General features: G+C 48.8%; 24 non-coding genes across 24 annotated transcripts; all 24 read right to left on the bottom strand.

Annotated features, from left to right (window-relative positions):
* Positions 1 to 452: 452 nt before the first annotated feature.
* Positions 453 to 571, bottom strand: LOC130819347 (5S ribosomal RNA). Its single transcript, XR_009044389.1, has one exon. It is a non-coding gene; the product is annotated as a 5S ribosomal RNA (ribosomal RNA).
* Positions 572 to 1,128: 557 nt separating this feature from the next.
* On the bottom strand, positions 1,129 to 1,247 carry LOC130819346 (5S ribosomal RNA). The gene has a single exon (XR_009044388.1). It is a non-coding gene; the product is annotated as a 5S ribosomal RNA (ribosomal RNA).
* Positions 1,248 to 1,803: 556 nt separating this feature from the next.
* On the bottom strand, positions 1,804 to 1,922 carry LOC130819345 (5S ribosomal RNA). Its single transcript, XR_009044387.1, has one exon. It is a non-coding gene; the product is annotated as a 5S ribosomal RNA (ribosomal RNA).
* Positions 1,923 to 2,479: 557 nt separating this feature from the next.
* Positions 2,480 to 2,598, bottom strand: LOC130819344 (5S ribosomal RNA). The gene has a single exon (XR_009044386.1). It is a non-coding gene; the product is annotated as a 5S ribosomal RNA (ribosomal RNA).
* Positions 2,599 to 3,152: 554 nt separating this feature from the next.
* LOC130819343 (5S ribosomal RNA) lies at positions 3,153 to 3,271 on the bottom strand. Its single transcript, XR_009044385.1, has one exon. It is a non-coding gene; the product is annotated as a 5S ribosomal RNA (ribosomal RNA).
* A 552-nt stretch (positions 3,272 to 3,823) lies between these two features.
* Positions 3,824 to 3,942, bottom strand: LOC130819342 (5S ribosomal RNA). The gene has a single exon (XR_009044384.1). It is a non-coding gene; the product is annotated as a 5S ribosomal RNA (ribosomal RNA).
* A 556-nt stretch (positions 3,943 to 4,498) lies between these two features.
* LOC130819341 (5S ribosomal RNA) lies at positions 4,499 to 4,617 on the bottom strand. The gene has a single exon (XR_009044383.1). It is a non-coding gene; the product is annotated as a 5S ribosomal RNA (ribosomal RNA).
* Positions 4,618 to 5,172: 555 nt separating this feature from the next.
* Positions 5,173 to 5,291, bottom strand: LOC130819340 (5S ribosomal RNA). Its single transcript, XR_009044382.1, has one exon. It is a non-coding gene; the product is annotated as a 5S ribosomal RNA (ribosomal RNA).
* Positions 5,292 to 5,844: 553 nt separating this feature from the next.
* On the bottom strand, positions 5,845 to 5,963 carry LOC130819339 (5S ribosomal RNA). The gene has a single exon (XR_009044381.1). It is a non-coding gene; the product is annotated as a 5S ribosomal RNA (ribosomal RNA).
* A 554-nt stretch (positions 5,964 to 6,517) lies between these two features.
* On the bottom strand, positions 6,518 to 6,636 carry LOC130819337 (5S ribosomal RNA). Its single transcript, XR_009044379.1, has one exon. It is a non-coding gene; the product is annotated as a 5S ribosomal RNA (ribosomal RNA).
* A 552-nt stretch (positions 6,637 to 7,188) lies between these two features.
* Positions 7,189 to 7,307, bottom strand: LOC130819513 (5S ribosomal RNA). Its single transcript, XR_009044550.1, has one exon. It is a non-coding gene; the product is annotated as a 5S ribosomal RNA (ribosomal RNA).
* A 555-nt stretch (positions 7,308 to 7,862) lies between these two features.
* On the bottom strand, positions 7,863 to 7,981 carry LOC130819336 (5S ribosomal RNA). The gene has a single exon (XR_009044378.1). It is a non-coding gene; the product is annotated as a 5S ribosomal RNA (ribosomal RNA).
* Positions 7,982 to 8,533: 552 nt separating this feature from the next.
* Positions 8,534 to 8,652, bottom strand: LOC130819335 (5S ribosomal RNA). Its single transcript, XR_009044376.1, has one exon. It is a non-coding gene; the product is annotated as a 5S ribosomal RNA (ribosomal RNA).
* Positions 8,653 to 9,204: 552 nt separating this feature from the next.
* Positions 9,205 to 9,323, bottom strand: LOC130819334 (5S ribosomal RNA). Its single transcript, XR_009044375.1, has one exon. It is a non-coding gene; the product is annotated as a 5S ribosomal RNA (ribosomal RNA).
* A 554-nt stretch (positions 9,324 to 9,877) lies between these two features.
* LOC130819333 (5S ribosomal RNA) lies at positions 9,878 to 9,996 on the bottom strand. The gene has a single exon (XR_009044374.1). It is a non-coding gene; the product is annotated as a 5S ribosomal RNA (ribosomal RNA).
* Positions 9,997 to 10,548: 552 nt separating this feature from the next.
* On the bottom strand, positions 10,549 to 10,667 carry LOC130819332 (5S ribosomal RNA). Its single transcript, XR_009044373.1, has one exon. It is a non-coding gene; the product is annotated as a 5S ribosomal RNA (ribosomal RNA).
* A 556-nt stretch (positions 10,668 to 11,223) lies between these two features.
* On the bottom strand, positions 11,224 to 11,342 carry LOC130819331 (5S ribosomal RNA). Its single transcript, XR_009044372.1, has one exon. It is a non-coding gene; the product is annotated as a 5S ribosomal RNA (ribosomal RNA).
* Positions 11,343 to 11,896: 554 nt separating this feature from the next.
* Positions 11,897 to 12,015, bottom strand: LOC130819543 (5S ribosomal RNA). Its single transcript, XR_009044580.1, has one exon. It is a non-coding gene; the product is annotated as a 5S ribosomal RNA (ribosomal RNA).
* A 555-nt stretch (positions 12,016 to 12,570) lies between these two features.
* LOC130819542 (5S ribosomal RNA) lies at positions 12,571 to 12,689 on the bottom strand. The gene has a single exon (XR_009044579.1). It is a non-coding gene; the product is annotated as a 5S ribosomal RNA (ribosomal RNA).
* Positions 12,690 to 13,243: 554 nt separating this feature from the next.
* Positions 13,244 to 13,362, bottom strand: LOC130819330 (5S ribosomal RNA). Its single transcript, XR_009044371.1, has one exon. It is a non-coding gene; the product is annotated as a 5S ribosomal RNA (ribosomal RNA).
* Positions 13,363 to 13,916: 554 nt separating this feature from the next.
* LOC130819540 (5S ribosomal RNA) lies at positions 13,917 to 14,035 on the bottom strand. The gene has a single exon (XR_009044578.1). It is a non-coding gene; the product is annotated as a 5S ribosomal RNA (ribosomal RNA).
* A 554-nt stretch (positions 14,036 to 14,589) lies between these two features.
* Positions 14,590 to 14,708, bottom strand: LOC130819329 (5S ribosomal RNA). The gene has a single exon (XR_009044370.1). It is a non-coding gene; the product is annotated as a 5S ribosomal RNA (ribosomal RNA).
* Positions 14,709 to 15,263: 555 nt separating this feature from the next.
* On the bottom strand, positions 15,264 to 15,382 carry LOC130819328 (5S ribosomal RNA). Its single transcript, XR_009044369.1, has one exon. It is a non-coding gene; the product is annotated as a 5S ribosomal RNA (ribosomal RNA).
* A 555-nt stretch (positions 15,383 to 15,937) lies between these two features.
* On the bottom strand, positions 15,938 to 16,056 carry LOC130819326 (5S ribosomal RNA). Its single transcript, XR_009044367.1, has one exon. It is a non-coding gene; the product is annotated as a 5S ribosomal RNA (ribosomal RNA).
* Positions 16,057 to 16,427: the final 371 nt, after the last annotated feature.

The raw sequence follows: 16,427 nt of genomic DNA, 5'->3' as shown, positions 1-16,427 counted from the left end.
TTCGAGCCTTCTCCTTCCCAAATACCGTTTTTCACCCTCCCGGTATTGTCCGATTCACAAAAGAGTCCGCCGGCTTTAAAAGCCAGGTGAACTCGCAACAAAAAAGCGACAAAATATTTAAGAAATCCGCGCAACACTTGGAAATCAAGAGGCCATCCATGCCGGGCGCGCTTCCGCGGGGACTTCCGACGGGACCCGGTGCAATTTCCGCTTACACGAACGCACCGACGCACGCCTCTTTCGGACAATTCGTTCGTATGCGCATCGACCCGCCTCGACGGGTCCTATCTTTCGAGTGCCCGTAAATTCGAGGTCGGGACCCGGTTGCGAGTTATATTTTTATAAATAAAATTACTTCCATGGAGTATACTACGATAACCACTGAAATGCCTTTTGCTCAAGTGCAGCGGAAACAGATAAGAAAAATAAAAAAAAAAAAAAGGAGGGAAAAAGGGGTGCAACACGAGGACTTCCCAGGAGGTCACCCATCCTAGTACTACTCTCGCCCAAGCACGCTTAACTGCGGAGTTCTGATGGGATCCGGTGCATTAGTGCTGGTATGATCGCACCCGTTCATTCACCGTAGCAATTTGTTTACATGCGCAATGCCGCCCAAAAAAAAAAAAAAAAACCAGAGCATTCCAAAGCTCGTAAATTCGCAGCCGAGAGTCCAATTTCGAGCCTTCTCCTTCCCAAATACCGTTTTTCACCCTCCCGGTATTGTCCGATTCACAAAAGAGTCCGCCGGCTTTAAAAGCCAGGTGAACTCGCAACAAAAAAGCGACAAAATATTTAAGAAATCCGCGCAACACTTGGAAATCAAGAGGCCATCCATGCCGGGCGCGCTTCCGCGGGGACTTCCGACGGGACCCGGTGCAATTTCCGCTTACACGAACGCACCGACGCACGCCTCTTTCGGACAATTCGTTCGTATGCGCATCGACCCGCCTCGACGGGTCCTATCTTTCGAGTGCCCGTAAATTCGAGGTCGGGACCCGGTTGCGAGTTATATTTTTATAAATAAAATTACTTCCATGGAGTATACTACGATAACCACTGAAATGCCTTTTGCTCAAGTGCAGCGGAAACAGATAAGAAAAATAAAAAAAAAAAAAAAGGAGGGAAAAAGGGGTGCAACACGAGGACTTCCCAGGAGGTCACCCATCCTAGTACTACTCTCGCCCAAGCACGCTTAACTGCGGAGTTCTGATGGGATCCGGTGCATTAGTGCTGGTATGATCGCACCCGTTCATTCACCGTAGCAATTTGTTTACATGCGCAATGCCGCCCAAAAAAAAAAAAAAAAACCAGAGCATTCCAAAGCTCGTAAATTCGCAGCCGAGAGTCCAATTTCGAGCCTTCTCCTTCCCAAATACCGTTTTTCACCCTCCCGGTATTGTCCGATTCACAAAAGAGTCCGCCGGCTTTAAAAGCCAGGTGAACTCGCAACAAAAAAGCGACAAAATATTTAAGAAATCCGCGCAACACTTGGAAATCAAGAGGCCATCCATGCCGGGCGCGCTTCCGCGGGGACTTCCGACGGGACCCGGTGCAATTTCCGCTTACACGAACGCACCGACGCACGCCTCTTTCGGACAATTCGTTCGTATGCGCATCGACCCGCCTCGACGGGTCCTATCTTTCGAGTGCCCGTAAATTCGAGGTCGGGACCCGGTTGCGAGTTATATTTTTATAAATAAAATTACTTCCATGGAGTATACTACGATAACCACTGAAATGCCTTTTGCTCAAGTGCAGCGGAAACAGATAAGAAAAATAAAAAAAAAAAAAAGGAGGGAAAAAGGGGTGCAACACGAGGACTTCCCAGGAGGTCACCCATCCTAGTACTACTCTCGCCCAAGCACGCTTAACTGCGGAGTTCTGATGGGATCCGGTGCATTAGTGCTGGTATGATCGCACCCGTTCATTCACCGTAGCAATTTGTTTACATGCGCAATGCCGCCCAAAAAAAAAAAAAAAAACCAGAGCATTCCAAAGCTCGTAAATTCGCAGCCGAGAGTCCAATTTCGAGCCTTCTCCTTCCCAAATACCGTTTTTCACCCTCCCGGTATTGTCCGATTCACAAAAGAGTCCGCCGGCTTTAAAAGCCAGGTGAACTCGCAACAAAAAAGCGACAAAATATTTAAGAAATCCGCGCAACACTTGGAAATCAAGAGGCCATCCATGCCGGGCGCGCTTCCGCGGGGACTTCCGACGGGACCCGGTGCAATTTCCGCTTACACGAACGCACCGACGCACGCCTCTTTCGGACAATTCGTTCGTATGCGCATCGACCCGCCTCGACGGGTCCTATCTTTCGAGTGCCCGTAAATTCGAGGTCGGGACCCGGTTGCGAGTTATATTTTTATAAATAAAATTACTTCCATGGAGTATACTACGATAACCACTGAAATGCCTTTTGCTCAAGTGCAGCGGAAACAGATAAGAAAAATAAAAAAAAAAAAAAAGGAGGGAAAAAGGGGTGCAACACGAGGACTTCCCAGGAGGTCACCCATCCTAGTACTACTCTCGCCCAAGCACGCTTAACTGCGGAGTTCTGATGGGATCCGGTGCATTAGTGCTGGTATGATCGCACCCGTTCATTCACCGTAGCAATTTGTTTACATGCGCAATGCCGCCCAAAAAAAAAAAAAAAAACCAGAGCATTCCAAAGCTCGTAAATTCGCAGCCGAGACCCCAATTTCGAGCCTTCTCCTTCCCAAATACCGTTTTTCACCCTCCCGGTATTGTCCGATTCACAAAAGAGTCCGCCGGCTTTAAAAGCCAGGTGAACTCGCAACAAAAAAGCGACAAAATATTTAAGAAATCCGCGCAACACTTGGAAATCAAGTGGCCATCCATGCCGGGCGCGCTTCCGCGGGGACTTCCGACGGGACCCGGTGCAATTTCCGCTTACACGAACGCACCGACGCACGCCTCTTTCGGACAATTCGTTCGTATGCGCATCGACCCGCCTCGACGGGTCCTATCTTTCGAGTGCCCGTAAATTCGAGGTCGGGACCCGGTTGCGAGTTATATTTTTATAAATAAAATTACTTCCATGGAGTATACTACGATAACCACTGAAATGCCTTTTGCTCAAGTGCAGCGGAAACAGATAAGAAAAATAAAAAAAAAAAAGGAGGGAAAAAGGGGTGCAACACGAGGACTTCCCAGGAGGTCACCCATCCTAGTACTACTCTCGCCCAAGCACGCTTAACTGCGGAGTTCTGATGGGATCCGGTGCATTAGTGCTGGTATGATCGCACCCGTTCATTCACCGTAGCAATTTGTTTACATGCGCAATGCCGCCCAAAAAAAAAAAAAAAACCAGAGCATTCCAAAGCTCGTAAATTCGCAGCCGAGAGTCCAATTTCGAGCCTTCTCCTTCCCAAATACCGTTTTTCACCCTCCCGGTATTGTCCGATTCACAAAAGAGTCCGCCGGCTTTAAAAGCCAGGTGAACTCGCAACAAAAAAGCGACAAAATATTTAAGAAATCCGCGCAACACTTGGAAATCAAGTGGCCATCCATGCCGGGCGCGCTTCCGCGGGGACTTCCGACGGGACCCGGTGCAATTTCCGCTTACACGAACGCACCGACGCACGCCTCTTTCGGACAATTCGTTCGTATGCGCATCGACCCGCCTCGACGGGTCCTATCTTTCGAGTGCCCGTAAATTCGAGGTCGGGACCCGGTTGCGAGTTATATTTTTATAAATAAAATTACTTCCATGGAGTATACTACGATAACCACTGAAATGCCTTTTGCTCAAGTGCAGCGGAAACAGATAAGAAAAATATAAAAAAAAAGGAGGGAAAAAGGGGTGCAACACGAGGACTTCCCAGGAGGTCACCCATCCTAGTACTACTCTCGCCCAAGCACGCTTAACTGCGGAGTTCTGATGGGATCCGGTGCATTAGTGCTGGTATGATCGCACCCGTTCATTCACCGTAGCAATTTGTTTACATGCGCAATGCCGCCCAAAAAAAAAAAAAAAAAACCAGAGCATTCCAAAGCTCGTAAATTCGCAGCCGAGACCCCAATTTCGAGCCTTCTCCTTCCCAAATACCGTTTTTCACCCTCCCGGTATTGTCCGATTCACAAAAGAGTCCGCCGGCTTTAAAAGCCAGGTGAACTCGCAACAAAAAAGCGACAAAATATTTAAGAAATCCGCGCAACACTTGGAAATCAAGAGGCCATCCATGCCGGGCGCGCTTCCGCGGGGACTTCCGACGGGACCCGGTGCAATTTCCGCTTACACGAACGCACCGACGCACGCCTCTTTCGGACAATTCGTTCGTATGCGCATCGACCCGCCTCGACGGGTCCTATCTTTCGAGTGCCCGTAAATTCGAGGTCGGGACCCGGTTGCGAGTTATATTTTTATAAATAAAATTACTTCCATGGAGTATACTACGATAACCACTGAAATGCCTTTTGCTCAAGTGCAGCGGAAACAGATAAGAAAAATAAAAAAAAAAAAAGGAGGGAAAAAGGGGTGCAACACGAGGACTTCCCAGGAGGTCACCCATCCTAGTACTACTCTCGCCCAAGCACGCTTAACTGCGGAGTTCTGATGGGATCCGGTGCATTAGTGCTGGTATGATCGCACCCGTTCATTCACCGTAGCAATTTGTTTACATGCGCAATGCCGCCCAAAAAAAAAAAAAAAAACCAGAGCATTCCAAAGCTCGTAAATTCGCAGCCGAGAGTCCAATTTCGAGCCTTCTCCTTCCCAAATACCGTTTTTCACCCTCCCGGTATTGTCCGATTCACAAAAGAGTCCGCCGGCTTTAAAAGCCAGGTGAACTCGCAACAAAAAAGCGACAAAATATTTAAGAAATCCGCGCAACACTTGGAAATCAAGAGGCCATCCATGCCGGGCGCGCTTCCGCGGGGACTTCCGACGGGACCCGGTGCAATTTCCGCTTACACGAACGCACCGACGCACGCCTCTTTCGGACAATTCGTTCGTATGCGCATCGACCCGCCTCGACGAGTCCTATCTTTCGAGTGCCCGTAAATTCGAGGTCGGGACCCGGTTGCGAGTTATATTTTTATAAATAAAATTACTTCCATGGAGTATACTACGATAACCACTGAAATGCCTTTTGCTCAAGTGCAGCGGAAACAGATAAGAAAAATAAAAAAAAAAAAAGGAGGGAAAAAGGGGTGCAACACGAGGACTTCCCAGGAGGTCACCCATCCTAGTACTACTCTCGCCCAAGCACGCTTAACTGCGGAGTTCTGATGGGATCCGGTGCATTAGTGCTGGTATGATCGCACCCGTTCATTCACCGTAGCAATTTGTTTACATGCGCAATGCCGCCCAAAAAAAAAAAAAAAAACCAGAGCATTCCAAAGCTCGTAAATTCGCAGCCGAGACCCCAATTTCAAGCCTTCTCCTTCCCAAATACCGTTTTTCACCCTCCCGGTATTGTCCGATTCACAAAAGAGTCCGCCGGCTTTAAAAGCCAGGTGAACTCGCAACAAAAAAGCGACAAAATATTTAAGAAAACCGCGCAACACTTGGAAATCAAGAGGCCATCCATGCCGGGCGCGCTTCCGCGGGGACTTCCGACGGGACCCGGTGCAATTTCCGCTTACACGAACGCACCGACGCACGCCTCTTTCGGACAATTCGTTCGTATGCGCATCGACCCGCCTCGACGGGTCCTATCTTTCGAGTGCCCGTAAATTCGAGGTCGGGACCCGGTTGCGAGTTATATTTTTATAAATAAAATTACTTCCATGGAGTATACTACGATAACCACTGAAATGCCTTTTGCTCAAGTGCAGCGGAAACAGATAAGAAAAATAAAAAAAAAAAGGAGGGAAAAAGGGGTGCAACACGAGGACTTCCCAGGAGGTCACCCATCCTAGTACTACTCTCGCCCAAGCACGCTTAACTGCGGAGTTCTGATGGGATCCGGTGCATTAGTGCTGGTATGATCGCACCCGTTCATTCACCGTAGCAATTTGTTTACATGCGCAATGCCGCCCAAAAAAAAAAAAAAAAACCAGAGCATTCCAAAGCTCGTAAATTCGCAGCCGAGACCCCAATTTCGAGCCTTCTCCTTCCCAAATACCGTTTTTCACCCTCCCGGTATTGTCCGATTCACAAAAGAGTCCGCCGGCTTTAAAAGCCAGGTGAACTCGCAACAAAAAAGCGACAAAATATTTAAGAAAACCGCGCAACACTTGGAAATCAAGAGGCCATCCATGCCGGGCGCGCTTCCGCGGGGACTTCCGACGGGACCCGGTGCAATTTCCGCTTACACGAACGCACCGACGCACGCCTCTTTCGGACAATTCGTTCGTATGCGCATCGACCCGCCTCGACGGGTCCTATCTTTCGAGTGCCCGTAAATTCGAGGTCGGGACCCGGTTGCGAGTTATATTTTTATAAATAAAATTACTTCCATGGAGTATACTACGATAACCACTGAAATGCCTTTTGCTCAAGTGCAGCGGAAACAGATAAGAAAAATAAAAAAAAAAAAGGAGGGAAAAAGGGGTGCAACACGAGGACTTCCCAGGAGGTCACCCATCCTAGTACTACTCTCGCCCAAGCACGCTTAACTGCGGAGTTCTGATGGGATCCGGTGCATTAGTGCTGGTATGATCGCACCCGTTCATTCACCGTAGCAATTTGTTTACATGCGCAATGCCGCCCAAAAAAAAAAAAAAACCAGAGCATTCCAAAGCTCGTAAATTCGCAGCCGAGACCCCAATTTCGAGCCTTCTCCTTCCCAAATACCGTTTTTCACCCTCCCGGTATTGTCCGATTCACAAAAGAGTCCGCCGGCTTTAAAAGCCAGGTGAACTCGCAACAAAAAAGCGACAAAATATGTAAGAAAACCGCGCAACACTTGGAAATCAAGAGGCCATCCATGCCGGGCGCGCTTCCGCGGGGACTTCCGACGGGACCCGGTGCAATTTCCGCTTACACGAACGCACCGACGCACGCCTCTTTCGGACAATTCGTTCGTATGCGCATCGACCCGCCTCGACGGGTCCTATCGTTCGAGTGCCCGTAAATTCGAGGTCGGGACCCGGTTGCGAGTTATATTTTTATAAATAAAATTACTTCCATGGAGTATACTACGATAACCACTGAAATGCCTTTTGCTCAAGTGCAGCGGAAACAGATAAGAAAAATAAAAAAAAAAAAGGAGGGAAAAAGGGGTGCAACACGAGGACTTCCCAGGAGGTCACCCATCCTAGTACTACTCTCGCCCAAGCACGCTTGACTGCGGAGTTCTGATGGGATCCGGTGCATTAGTGCTGGTATGATCGCACCCGTTCATTCACCGTAGCAATTTGTTTACATGCGCAATGCCGCCCAAAAAAAAAAAAAAAAAACCAGAGCATTCCAAAGCTCGTAAATTCGCAGCCGAGACCCCAATTTCGAGCCTTCTCCTTCCCAAATACCGTTTTTCACCCTCCCGGTATTGTCCGATTCACAAAAGAGTCCGCCGGCTTTAAAAGCCAGGTGAACTCGCAACAAAAAAGCGACAAAATATGTAAGAAAACCGCGCAACACTTGGAAATCAAGAGGCCATCCATGCCGGGCGCGCTTCCGCGGGGACTTCCGACGGGACCCGGTGCAATTTCCGCTTACACGAACGCACCGACGCACGCCTCTTTCGGACAATTCGTTCGTATGCGCATCGACCCGCCTCGACGGGTCCTATCGTTCGAGTGCCCGTAAATTCGAGGTCGGGACCCGGTTGCGAGTTATATTTTTATAAATAAAATTACTTCCATGGAGTATACTACGATAACCACTGAAATGCCTTTTGCTCAAGTGCAGCGGAAACAGATAAGAAAAATAAAAAAAAAAAAGGAGGGAAAAAGGGGTGCAACACGAGGACTTCCCAGGAGGTCACCCATCCTAGTACTACTCTCGCCCAAGCACGCTTAACTGCGGAGTTCTGATGGGATCCGGTGCATTAGTGCTGGTATGATCGCACCCGTTCATTCACCGTAGCAATTTGTTTACATGCGCAATGCCGCCCAAAAAAAAAAAAAAAAACCAGAGCATTCCAAAGCTCGTAAATTCGCAGCCGAGACCCCAATTTCGAGCCTTCTCCTTCCCAAATACCGTTTTTCACCCTCCCGGTATTGTCCGATTCACAAAAGAGTCCGCCGGCTTTAAAAGCCAGGTGAACTCGCAACAAAAAAGCGACAAAATATGTAAGAAAACCGCGCAACACTTGGAAATCAAGAGGCCATCCATGCCGGGCGCGCTTCCGCGGGGACTTCCGACGGGACCCGGTGCAATTTCCGCTTACACGAACGCACCGACGCACGCCTCTTTCGGACAATTCGTTCGTATGCGCATCGACCCGCCTCGACGGGTCCTATCGTTCGAGTGCCCGTAAATTCGAGGTCGGGACCCGGTTGCGAGTTATATTTTTATAAATAAAATTACTTCCATGGAGTATACTACGATAACCACTGAAATGCCTTTTGCTCAAGTGCAGCGGAAACAGATAAGAAAAATAAAAAAAAAAGGAGGGAAAAAGGGGTGCAACACGAGGACTTCCCAGGAGGTCACCCATCCTAGTACTACTCTCGCCCAAGCACGCTTAACTGCGGAGTTCTGATGGGATCCGGTGCATTAGTGCTGGTATGATCGCACCCGTTCATTCACCGTAGCAATTTGTTTACATGCGCAATGCCGCCCAAAAAAAAAAAAAAACCAGAGCATTCCAAAGCTCGTAAATTCGCAGCCGAGACCCCAATTTCGAGCCTTCTCCTTCCCAAATACCGTTTTTCACCCTCCCGGTATTGTCCGATTCACAAAAGAGTCCGCCGGCTTTAAAAGCCAGGTGAACTCGCAACAAAAAAGCGACAAAATATGTAAGAAAACCGCGCAACACTTGGAAATCAAGAGGCCATCCATGCCGGGCGCGCTTCCGCGGGGACTTCCGACGGGACCCGGTGCAATTTCCGCTTACACGAACGCACCGACGCACGCCTCTTTCGGAAAATTCGTTCGTATGCGCATCGACCCGCCTCGACGGGTCCTATCGTTCGAGTGCCCGTAAATTCGAGGTCGGGACCCGGTTGCGAGTTATATTTTTATAAATAAAATTACTTCCATGGAGTATACTACGATAACCACTGAAATGCCTTTTGCTCAAGTGCAGCGGAAACAGATAAGAAAAATAAAAAAAAAAAAGGAGGGAAAAAGGGGTGCAACACGAGGACTTCCCAGGAGGTCACCCATCCTAGTACTACTCTCGCCCAAGCACGCTTAACTGCGGAGTTCTGATGGGATCCGGTGCATTAGTGCTGGTATGATCGCACCCGTTCATTCACCGTAGCAATTTGTTTACATGCGCAATGCCGCCCAAAAAAAAAAAAAAAAACCAGAGCATTCCAAAGCTCGTAAATTCGCAGCCGAGACCCCAATTTCGAGCCTTCTCCTTCCCAAATACCGTTTTTCACCCTCCCGGTATTGTCCGATTCACAAAAGAGTCCGCCGGCTTTAAAAGCCAGGTGAACTCGCAACAAAAAAGCGACAAAATATGTAAGAAAACCGCGCAACACTTGGAAATCAAGAGGCCATCCATGCCGGGCGCGCTTCCGCGGGGACTTCCGACGGGACCCGGTGCAATTTCCGCTTACACGAACGCACCGACGCACGCCTCTTTCGGACAATTCGTTCGTATGCGCATCGACCCGCCTCGACGGGTCCTATCTTTCGAGTGCCCGTAAATTCGAGGTCGGGACCCGGTTGCGAGTTATATTTTTATAAATAAAATTACTTCCATGGAGTATACTACGATAACCACTGAAATGCCTTTTGCTCAAGTGCAGCGGAAACAGATAAGAAAAATAAAAAAAAAAAAGGAGGGAAAAAGGGGTGCAACACGAGGACTTCCCAGGAGGTCACCCATCCTAGTACTACTCTCGCCCAAGCACGCTTAACTGCGGAGTTCTGATGGGATCCGGTGCATTAGTGCTGGTATGATCGCACCCGTTCATTCACCGTAGCAATTTGTTTACATGCGCAATGCCGCCCAAAAAAAAAAAAAAACCAGAGCATTCCAAAGCTCGTAAATTCGCAGCCGAGACCCCAATTTCGAGCCTTCTCCTTCCCAAATACCGTTTTTCACCCTCCCGGTATTGTCCGATTCACAAAAGAGTCCGCCGGCTTTAAAAGCCAGGTGAACTTTCAACAAAAAAGCGACAAAATATGTAAGAAAACCGCGCAACACTTGGAAATCAAGAGGCCATCCATGCCGGGCGCGCTTCCGCGGGGACTTCCGACGGGACCCGGTGCAATTTCCGCTTACACGAACGCACCGACGCACGCCTCTTTCGGACAATTCGTTCGTATGCGCATCGACCCGCCTCGACGGGTCCTATCTTTCGAGTGCCCGTAAATTCGAGGTCGGGACCCGGTTGCGAGTTATATTTTTATAAATAAAATTACTTCCATGGAGTATACTACGATAACCACTGAAATGCCTTTTGCTCAAGTGCAGCGGAAACAGATAAGAAAAATAAAAAAAAAAAAGGAGGGAAAAAGGGGTGCAACACGAGGACTTCCCAGGAGGTCACCCATCCTAGTACTACTCTCGCCCAAGCACGCTTAACTGCGGAGTTCTGATGGGATCCGGTGCATTAGTGCTGGTATGATCGCACCCGTTCATTCACCGTAGCAATTTGTTTACATGCGCAATGCCGCCCAAAAAAAAAAAAAAAAAACCAGAGCATTCCAAAGCTCGTAAATTCGCAGCCGAGACCCCAATTTCGAGCCTTCTCCTTCCCAAATACCGTTTTTCACCCTCCCGGTATTGTCCGATTCACAAAAGAGTCCGCCGGCTTTAAAAGCCAGGTGAACTCGCAACAAAAAAGCGACAAAATATTTAAGAAAACCGCGCAACACTTGGAAATCAAGAGGCCATCCATGCCGGGCGCGCTTCCGCGGGGACTTCCGACGGGACCCGGTGCAATTTCCGCTTACACGAACGCACCGACGCACGCCTCTTTCGGACAATTCGTTCGTATGCGCATCGACCCGCCTCGACGGGTCCTATCTTTCGAGTGCCCGTAAATTCGAGGTCGGGACCCGGTTGCGAGTTATATTTTTATAAATAAAATTACTTCCATGGAGTATACTACGATAACCACTGAAATGCCTTTTGCTCAAGTGCAGCGGAAACAGATAAGAAAAATAAAAAAAAAAAAAGGAGGGAAAAAGGGGTGCAACACGAGGACTTCCCAGGAGGTCACCCATCCTAGTACTACTCTCGCCCAAGCACGCTTAACTGCGGAGTTCTGATGGGATCCGGTGCATTAGTGCTGGTATGATCGCACCCGTTCATTCACCGTAGCAATTTGTTTACATGCGCAATGCCGCCCAAAAAAAAAAAAAAAACCAGAGCATTCCAAAGCTCGTAAATTCGCAGCCGAGACCCCAATTTCGAGCCTTCTCCTTCCCAAATACCGTTTTTCACCCTCCCGGTATTGTCCGATTCACAAAAGAGTCCGCCGGCTTTAAAAGCCAGGTGAACTCGCAACAAAAAAGCGACAAAATATTTAAGAAAACCGCGCAACACTTGGAAATCAAGAGGCCATCCATGCCGGGCGCGCTTCCGCGGGGACTTCCGACGGGACCCGGTGCAATTTCCGCTTACACGAACGCACCGACGCACGCCTCTTTCGGACAATTCGTTCGTATGCGCATCGACCCGCCTCGACGGGTCCTATCTTTCGAGTGCCCGTAAATTCGAGGTCGGGACCCGGTTGCGAGTTATATTTTTATAAATAAAATTACTTCCATGGAGTATACTACGATAACCACTGAAATGCCTTTTGCTCAAGTGCAGCGGAAACAGATAAGAAAAATAAAAAAAAAAAAAGGAGGGAAAAAGGGGTGCAACACGAGGACTTCCCAGGAGGTCACCCATCCTAGTACTACTCTCGACCAAGCACGCTTAACTGCGGAGTTCTGATGGGATCCGGTGCATTAGTGCTGGTATGATCGCACCCGTTCATTCACCGTAGCAATTTGTTTACATGCGCAATGTCGCCCAAAAAAAAAAAAAAAAACCAGAGCATTCCAAAGCTCGTAAATTCGCAGCCGAGACCCCAATTTCGAGCCTTCTCCTTCCCAAATACCGTTTTTCACCCTCCCGGTATTGTCCGATTCACAAAAGAGTCCGCCGGCTTTAAAAGCCAGGTGAACTCGCAACAAAAAAGCGACAAAATATTTAAGAAAACCGCGCAACACTTGGAAATCAAGAGGCCATCCATGCCGGGCGCGCTTCCGCGGGGACTTCCGACGGGACCCGGTGCAATTTCCGCTTACACGAACGCACCGACGCACGCCTCTTTCGGACAATTCGTTCGTTTGCGCATCGACCCGCCTCGACGGGTCCTATCTTTCGAGTGCCCGTAAATTCGAGGTCGGGACCCGGTTGCGAGTTATATTTTTATAAATAAAATTACTTCCATGGAGTATACTACGATAACCACTGAAATGCCTTTTGCTCAAGTGCAGCGGAAACAGATAAGAAAAATAAAAAAAAAAAAAGGAGGGAAAAAGGGGTGCAACACGAGGACTTCCCAGGAGGTCACCCATCCTAGTACTACTCTCGACCAAGCACGCTTAACTGCGGAGTTCTGATGGGATCCGGTGCATTAGTGCTGGTATGATCGCACCCGTTCATTCACCGTAGCAATTTGTTTACATGCGCAATGCCGCCCAAAAAAAAAAAAAAAACCAGAGCATTCCAAAGCTCGTAAATTCGCAGCCGAGACCCCAATTTCGAGCCTTCTCCTTCCCAAATACCGTTTTTCACCCTCCCGGTATTGTCCGATTCACAAAAGAGTCCGCCGGCTTTAAAAGCCAGGTGAACTCGCAACAAAAAAGCGACAAAATATTTAAGAAAACCGCGCAACACTTGGAAATCAAGAGGCCATCCATGCCGGGCGCGCTTCCGCGGGGACTTCCGACGGGACCCGGTGCAATTTCCGCTTACACGAACGCACCGACGCACGCCTCTTTCGGACAATTCGTTCGTATGCGCATCGACCCGCCTCGACGGGTCCTATCTTTCGAGTGCCCGTAAATTCGAGGTCGGGACCCGGTTGCGAGTTATATTTTTATAAATAAAATTACTTCCATGGAGTATACTACGATAACCACTGAAATGCCTTTTGCTCAAGTGCAGCGGAAACAGATAAGAAAAATAAAAAAAAAAAAAGGAGGGAAAAAGGGGTGCAACACGAGGACTTCCCAGGAGGTCACCCATCCTAGTACTACTCTCGCCCAAGCACGCTTAACTGCGGAGTTCTGATGGGATCCGGTGCATTAGTGCTGGTATGATCGCACCCGTTCATTCACCGTAGCAATTTGTTTACATGCGCAATGCCGCCCAAAAAAAAAAAAAAAACCAGAGCATTCCAAAGCTCGTAAATTCGCAGCCGAGACCCCAATTTCGAGCCTTCTCCTTCCCAAATACCGTTTTTCACCCTCCCGGTATTGTCCGATTCACAAAAGAGTCCGCCGGCTTTAAAAGCCAGGTGAACTTTCAACAAAAAAGCGACAAAATATTTAAGAAAACCGCGCAACACTTGGAAATCAAGAGGCCATCCATGCCGGGCGCGCTTCCGCGGGGACTTCCGACGGGACCCGGTGCAATTTCCGCTTACACGAACGCACCGACGCACGCCTCTTTCGGACAATTCGTTCGTATGCGCATCGACCCGCCTCGACGGGTCCTATCTTTCGAGTGCCCGTAAATTCGAGGTCGGGACCCGGTTGCGAGTTATATTTTTATAAATAAAATTACTTCCATGGAGTATACTACGATAACCACTGAAATGCCTTTTGCTCAAGTGCAGCGGAAACAGATAAGAAAAATAAAAAAAAAAAAAGGAGGGAAAAAGGGGTGCAACACGAGGACTTCCCAGGAGGTCACCCATCCTAGTACTACTCTCGACCAAGCACGCTTAACTGCGGAGTTCTGATGGGATCCGGTGCATTAGTGCTGGTATGATCGCACCCGTTCATTCACCGTAGCAATTTGTTTACATGCGCAATGCCGCCCAAAAAAAAAAAAAAAAACCAGAGCATTCCAAAGCTCGTAAATTCGCAGCCGAGACCCCAATTTCGAGCCTTCTCCTTCCCAAATACCGTTTTTCACCCTCCCGGTATTGTCCGATTCACAAAAGAGTCCGCCGGCTTTAAAAGCCAGGTGAACTCGCAACAAAAAAGCGACAAAATATTTAAGAAAACCGCGCAACACTTGGAAATCAAGAGGCCATCCATGCCGGGCGCGCTTCCGCGGGGACTTCCGACGGGACCCGGTGCAATTTCCGCTTACACGAACGCACCGACGCACGCCTCTTTCGGACAATTCGTTCGTATGCGCATCGACCCGCCTCGACGGGTCCTATCTTTCGAGTGCCCGTAAATTCGAGGTCGGGACCCGGTTGCGAGTTATATTTTAATAAATAAAATTACTTCCATGGAGTATACTACGATAACCACTGAAATGCCTTTTGCTCAAGCGCAGCGGAAACAGATAAGAAAAATAAAAAAAAAAAAGGAGGGAAAAAGGGGTGCAACACGAGGACTTCCCAGGAGGTCACCCATCCTAGTACTACTCTCGCCCAAGCACGCTTAACTGCGGAGTTCTGATGGGATCCGGTGCATTAGTGCTGGTATGATCGCACCCGTTCATTCACCGTAGCAATTTGTTTACATGCGCAATGCCGCCCAAAAAAAAAAAAAAAAACCAGAGCATTCCAAAGCTCGTAAATTCGCAGCCGAGACCCCAATTTCGAGCCTTCTCCTTCCCAAATACCGTTTTTCACCCTCCCGGTATTGTCCGATTCACAAAAGTGTCCGCCGGCTTTAAAAGCCAGGTGAACTCGCAACAAAAAAGCGACAAAATATTTAAGAAAACCGCGCAACACTTGGAAATCAAGAGGCCATCCATGCCGGGCGCGCTTCCGCGGGGACTTCCGACGGGACCCGGTGCAATTTCCGCTTACACGAACGCACCGACGCACGCCTCTTTCGGACAATTCGTTCGTATGCGCATCGACCCGCCTCGACGGGTCCTATCTTTCGAGTGCCCGTAAATTCGAGGTCGGGACCCGGTTGCGAGTTATATTTTTATAAATAAAATTACTTCCATGGAGTATACTACGATAACCACTGAAATGCCTTTTGCTCAAGTGCAGCGGAAACAGATAAGAAAAATAAAAAAAAAAAAAGGAGGGAAAAAGGGGTGCAACACGAGGACTTCCCAGGAGGTCACCCATCCTAGTACTACTCTCGCCCAAGCACGCTTAACTGCGGAGTTCTGATGGGATCCGGTGCATTAGTGCTGGTATGATCGCACCCGTTCATTCACCGTAGCAATTTGTTTACATGCGCAATGCCGCCCAAAAAAAAAAAAAAAAAACCAGAGCATTCCAAAGCTCGTAAATTCGCAGCCGAGACCCCAATTTCGAGCCTTCTCCTTCCCAAATACCGTTTTTCACCCTCCCGGTATTGTCCGATTCACAAAAGAGTCCGCCGGCTTTAAAAGCCAGGTGAACTCGCAACAAAAAAGCGACAAAATATTTAAGAAAACCGCGCAACACTTGGAAATCAAGAGGCCATCCATGCCGGGCGCGCTTCCGCGGGGACTTCCGACGGGACCCGGTGCAATTTCCGCTTACACGAACGCACCGACGCACGCCTCTTTCGGACAATTCGTTCGTATGCGCATCGACCCGCCTCGACGGGTCCTATCTTTCGAGTGCCCGTAAATTCGAGGTCGGGACCCGGTTGCGAGTTATATTTTTATAAATAAAATTACTTCCATGGAGTATACTACGATAACCACTGAAATGCCTTTTGCTCAAGTGCAGCGGAAACAGATAAGAAAAATAAAAAAAAAAAAGGAGGGAAAAAGGGGTGCAACACGAGGACTTCCCAGGAGGTCACCCATCCTAGTACTACTCTCGCCCAAGCACGCTTAACTGCGGAGTTCTGATGGGATCCGGTGCATTAGTGCTGGTATGATCGCACCCGTTCATTCACCGTAGCAATTTGTTTACATGCGCAATGCCGCCCAAAAAAAAAAAAAAAAACCAGAGCATTCCAAAGCTCGTAAATTCGCAGCCGAGACCCCAATTTCGAGCCTTCTCCTTCCCAAATACCGTTTTTCACCCTCCCGGTATTGTCCGATTCACAAAAGAGTCCGCCGGCTTTAAAAGCCAGGTGAACTCGCAACAAAAAAGCGACAAAATATTTAAGAAAACCGCGCAACACTTGGAAATCAAGAGGCCATCCATGCCGGGCGCGCTTCCGCGGGGACTTCCGACGGGACCCGGTGCAATTTCCGCTTACACGAACGCACCGACGCACGCCTCTTTCGGACAATTCGTTCGTATGCGCATCG

This window comes from Amaranthus tricolor, chromosome 7 (assembly GCF_026212465.1).
Source record: "Amaranthus tricolor cultivar Red isolate AtriRed21 chromosome 7, ASM2621246v1, whole genome shotgun sequence".
NCBI classification, from domain to species: Eukaryota; Viridiplantae; Streptophyta; class Magnoliopsida; order Caryophyllales; family Amaranthaceae; genus Amaranthus; species Amaranthus tricolor.
This window is presented reverse-complemented; position numbering and strand designations above follow the sequence as displayed.